Source organism: Geospiza fortis, unplaced genomic scaffold (genome assembly GCF_000277835.1).
Source record: "Geospiza fortis unplaced genomic scaffold, GeoFor_1.0 scaffold255, whole genome shotgun sequence".
Classification (NCBI taxonomy): domain Eukaryota; kingdom Metazoa; phylum Chordata; class Aves; order Passeriformes; family Thraupidae; genus Geospiza; species Geospiza fortis.
In genome coordinates, this window is record NW_005054497.1 from 1,054,016 (window position 1) to 1,059,552 (window position 5,537).

Here is a 5,537-nt window from a genome sequence, read left to right on the forward strand (position 1 = left end):
AGGGTGAGCAAATTCACCTCTGCATCCTACAGGGCTGTCTGGCACCAAAAGGTCCCAACCCTTCTGCTGGAAAATGGATGTCTGAGGTAGTCCCAGGACATTGCCCTGCCTCCCCCAAGCCCTGATACTGTGGGTGTTAGAAAAAAGCCTTGATAGGGGGAAACATAAGCAGATAAAGACATCTGGGGACTGTAGCCAACAACTGTATTCTGGCACCATGAACCAAACCACAGCCTTGACACTGCAAGGAAATGATTTGCTGGGGTCACTGCTCACCAGGAGGAGCCCAGAGGGGGCAAGAACCTCCCATCTCCACCAGCTGCTGGAGGATGGGAGCAGGGCTGAGGGGCAGTGGCAGCACTTAGCAGTCCAACCAGGTTTAGGGGAGGAAGGGGACACCAACACTCGGTGTCCTCTTTTGGGGAGGGAGAGGACACCAACTCTCCGATCAGAGTCATCAAAGGGACATGACCCATCAAATTCCCATGCCACTTCCTGATACTGTGAGTGCTAGGGAAGAGAGCCCAAATCACTGCTACCACATCCCTGCAGTAACTGTGGGGGTGGTGGGATGTCACATTGCACCCAGAGCCTGCTGCTGGCAGGGGAGAGATGGCAGGATGGAGCAGGGGACCCTGACCCCCTGCCGGAAACCCATCTCAGCTTATCAAGGCACCATATGGTATGGCAAATATAGTGTCAGTTGATGGAGAGAAACTCTGTGTGGCCAAAATGGAAATAAATGGAAATAGAATAATTTGTAGCAAACAGACATCCCTTGAAAATGGGTAAGAAAGAAGAAACCAGACTGATTTTGATTTGTTACTCTTTTTGTAAATGCATTTGTTGACAGTAGCAGGGTATGTAATGTCTGTCTCTAATTGATTGGCATATCTGTTTCGCTCATTGCTTTATGAAATAATGCATACTCATTGTAATTCCTTTTATCTCGACTTTTTTTTTTAATTGAGAGGCCAAAATGGTGTTGCTGAAAATACAGGTTACAGCCATTTTTGTTAAAACTGTAAGTTGAGGAAAATGAACCATGAAAGTAGTGTCCCAGTTGTTAAAAGCCAGACAGCTTTTTATATTGTTTTGTCATCTTCATTCCCCAGAATATTTGTAATATAGGGAGAGTCAGCCCACTTCCTGGCTTTTTGCATAATGTAATGTTCTGCCTCTAAAGCTTTGTTGATAAGAGATGATTGGCCAGGCTTCATAACAGTCCTCTAAGAAATGGGTCACTGTATCCCAAGATTGGGCAGGAGGGGGATGACAGCTGCATGAGGCAGCTCATCTGCACTTCCAGAGGAAATGCATAAAGCCAAATTTTTAACTAGTTTAAGGAATAAAACCAGTAAGTATCCATGTAACCTAAATCTGAGATAATAAAATACTGGATTCCAAAAAGAAAATACAGTAAGAACTATTGAATTAAGTGCCAAATTGTGTGTAGTATTGATTTGCTAATTTAACTGACACATTTTTAAATGTCCTACCCAATCCTTTTTAACAGCTGAAAGTTTTGATTTTTTTGGTCTACCAGGACATGATGTAAAAACATATTGCCCAGGTCAATCTATTTCCGTCAGCTATCAGGTAACACATGCAATCAAAAAGTAAGCATTGTCCTGGTCCATGGAATTAAAGGGAAAAGGTGGAAAGACAAAATATTCCTCCCTGCATTTCAGTGAAACACAATATATGTTTAATCATCTTCTTATAGATACAAAAGCAAGCACATTTCATTTTGTGAAGGCAAAGGGAAAAGAGAAAGCAGCTAAGCTAGTGAAAGATAACTGACAGATAAGCCTCAGCATTCTCTTCATTTTTGAATAATTAAGAATTGTAAATTACATTGAAGCAAACCTGAAGTCACTTCTATCACTGAAAACCCAGCCTAAAGTACACTGAAGTTGTAAACTCCCCTTCAATGAAATTGGCTCTCAGTTGAAGAAGGCTTCCTACCTTAAATGAAAGTTATAAAATCATCCTGAAATAGAAACCTGACCAGGGATATTTGGGTGCACTGAAACGTGTGAGGGCCCCAGCAGTGGGCTCCTGTGCATGGAAGGTGGGCAGCCCCATCCCTGCCACACAGCTGCCTGTGCACGTGTGCTCCAAGTGCAGGGTGCTGCGTGGAAACAGCCTCGGAAACCGACTGCAACCAGATGGTGAGGGGATGAAAGCTCATAAAGGATGCCAGTATTTTAGATAATTTCACAGAGGGTTTCTGCTTTGCTGAAGGCACAAGGAAACTCTCTCACTCGGTGTTTTGCACAGCCAAGTGTTAAATCACTTTATATCACAGCTGAACCTCAACCTCATCGCTGTTAATCTTTTTGATTGGTTAAGTCTTTGCTTTCTGTCAGAAAATCTGAAATCTGAGTGTCAATGATCAGCACATGAAGCCTTTCCGGCAGGGCCCCCCCGTTTCCACCCCTTTTCCCCTGCTGCTCAAGGGAGAGAGCATCCTCTCTGTTTCTTGCACTCACTGCTGGCTGTACAGCCAGCCTGAGCTGCAGGTATATCCTTCTAATACTCACACCCAGCCAGGCTTTTTACTCAGGTACTCATTATTCACCTGTACAAAGTAACAGTGGCTGGGAAAATCACAGTCTTCCTTATGTATTTGCATGTATTGGCTCTGAGAAACTGGTATCCTTGTTAAGTGAGAACAGTGCTATGAGGAGAAATCAATCTTCAGTCACAAAAGGTCAAATGCAATTCCAGCTTCTATTTGTAAGTCACTGACAGTATTTACCATTTCACCAAAGGCAAAATCCCATTCTTTCATGGACAGGACCTGGTTTGGGCTCCTAGGTGAATGTACACCCTTGGCATTGAGAGATATCCTCCCTAGACTGTGCAGTCACTGCTGCAACCATCCTACGAGTTACACTGCGGGTGAAAGTCTCCTCCCTGCCCACCATGCACTGACTGGCTAATGAGCTACTCATCCTCGAGGCAATCCATGCAGGGCACCCAGTTTTCCTTCCAGAGAACATAACCCATAGCAAACACTTGCCCATGTTGTGGGCCTTGTTTCCTAACAGCAGAGGAAAGGATATTCAATGAATTACAAACATGTTTTCTTCTCATATCAGAATTCATGCCTTCTTGTCCATCAAACCTCTTAGCCAGCCCCTTTGTAACTTAAGCTTGATGTCTGACTGGCCCCTCAGTCACAGGGTATTATTTCAGTTTTCTAATTGAATCACAAAACGATTTATCAAATTAATTAAGAATAACAAGAAAAAGGCAGGGTGATGCATGAACAGGCAAATTAATATGGACATTAGGAAGATTAATAGACATGTCTCAACTACTCATATCAACAAAACTTTGGTGGTGTAAACAGACCATTAGCAAATAAAAGCAGGATGCTAAAAAGGTTAAGGAGGGCAGCCCCTCAGAAATCAAATGAATGTTTAGAAGCAAGATTTTCCGACCTGGCCTGTGGAAAAGAAACATTACCTCCCAGCATACAGCAAGAGTCTCTAGGGCCATTCTTGTGATGTGCAGATCACTGCATGAGATTCACTGAATGCAGAAATTCATCTCTGTGATTGCTGTCTAGCAATGATCCTAGTTTGAACCACAGTCACTTCACTGGGTGCCTCAGTGAATAAGGCTGCCAGAAAACTTGCTCACACAGTGTACACACAGCATGTGCCATGGTGGTCCCTTCTTTGCAGCTGTGCCCTTAGATCTGATAGAACTATAGCAGAGATCTTGCAGACCAGCTTCACCCAAATTTGGAAGGCATGCTTCTGGTTAAAGCTGGGCTATCTCATGCAGAGGATAATGTTTGCACTGAATGTCAGCGTGCATTTTGGTTTGGTCAGGATAATGCCTAGCCAGTGACCTTATTCAGCCCCAATTAGCTGATAACTGCCAGCCAGTTGCATTCCTCATTGTTAGGAGTGAAAAAGGCAATCATGGGAGAAAGGTAGTAATAATAGGAACAGCTAATTAGAATGTGAGTGGTGCACAAGGCAAAGAAAGGAGGAAGAGGGATGTGAGAGTTTCTGGATGGTCTGGCTGCCAGCTGAAGATGAAGTTAGTATCTGGAGTCCAGTTCATAAGCATAAGGCTCAGATCAAGGTTCAACTCCCTCTGCTTCTACAGCCTTCTCTCCCAAGCCCTTTAAGCACATTTATGTCTTGCAGCACAGCAGCCTTGCAGCTCTGCTCAGATAGGCACCATCCTCATGATGCCACAGACCATGACGCACAGGTGGCAGCTCTAGTCCCGAAAGGACAGTGGATGGGTGATTGCAGTGCCCTTCCTGACCCCACTGCTCCATGCCTGGAGAAGACAGTATATTGCCAGCAACAGCCCAGTGCTCTCACACCTGTTCCCTTTTCCCTGAGCACTGGTGGAATCCAAGGACCACAGGCATATATGGACCTCGGGTGTTTTAAGGAGATAATAGGAAAGTGGCATGTTTTGTGGGAGTCCATTCTAGCACCTTCAAGAAATCACAGATTCATTTACATTGGAAAAAAACTTAAGATCACTGAGTCTAGCTGCTAACCTAGCATTGCCAAGATCACCACTAAACCATGTCTCTGTGTACCAGAGTTCTCTTGGGCACTTTGTGCCCACAGGATTTTAGTATCAGCAGCATTGATATTCATCAGATTGAAAAACCTTCTTTCTGAAACACACTTTTTGAGCTACATTTCTCTAATTAATATAGGATCTGTAGAAGAGTGAATCATCATTTGTAGAACCCAAGGGAATTCTTCATATACTGCCAAGATTTCCAGATGAAGGGAAATATTTTCCTTTAATACTATTGCCACATTCAGGCCTTATACTTCCTGCACAGTCACTCCAATTCCAGTTTGTGATATGTCACTTGGGAGAAAAATGTATACTTACTCCATCCTAATTGTGCCTACAAAAATACCCAATCACAGTAGAATAATACTACTAAAACTATGAGATTACCAATATTTCCTTACCTACAGTCTTTTTTATGTGTGCCAGTAGAAAAGTCATTAATATGGCATTTTTAGAAAGTATTTGCAGCGGACTATACCCTGCCTTCACCAATCCTCCTAAAAATCTGGCAATTTCTATCAAAGTTGCTAGAGCTGACATGAACTTGCATCTAGGCTGAATAATGAAATTTGACCCTCTACATCTATAGGAAATGTGTTTTTCCATGTGCTGTTTCAGGGGAACCATGTTTCCTGACTTGGATGGTGGGTATTCCAGGCAAAAATTATTGATTTGAGCAGGTCCAAATCAGTGCATCATGAGAGGGTGGGGATGCAGCCTAGAAAGCCCTGATGGTATGAATTGCAGGGAGGCAGGGAAGTTATGTAATCCTGCAGAGGCTGTCATTGGAGGGGATCCCTGATTTTAGCAGAGAACTCGGGGCATTACTGTGAGACAGATACAATAAAGTGTAAGTCGTTAGGCAGAGAAGATAAAGCACCACTTAAGGGAACCACTGACAGATGGGAGTGTGGCTCTGCAGCTCTGAGCAGGGAGAGACTTGGGTGTTTTTCCCTTCTGCTGCT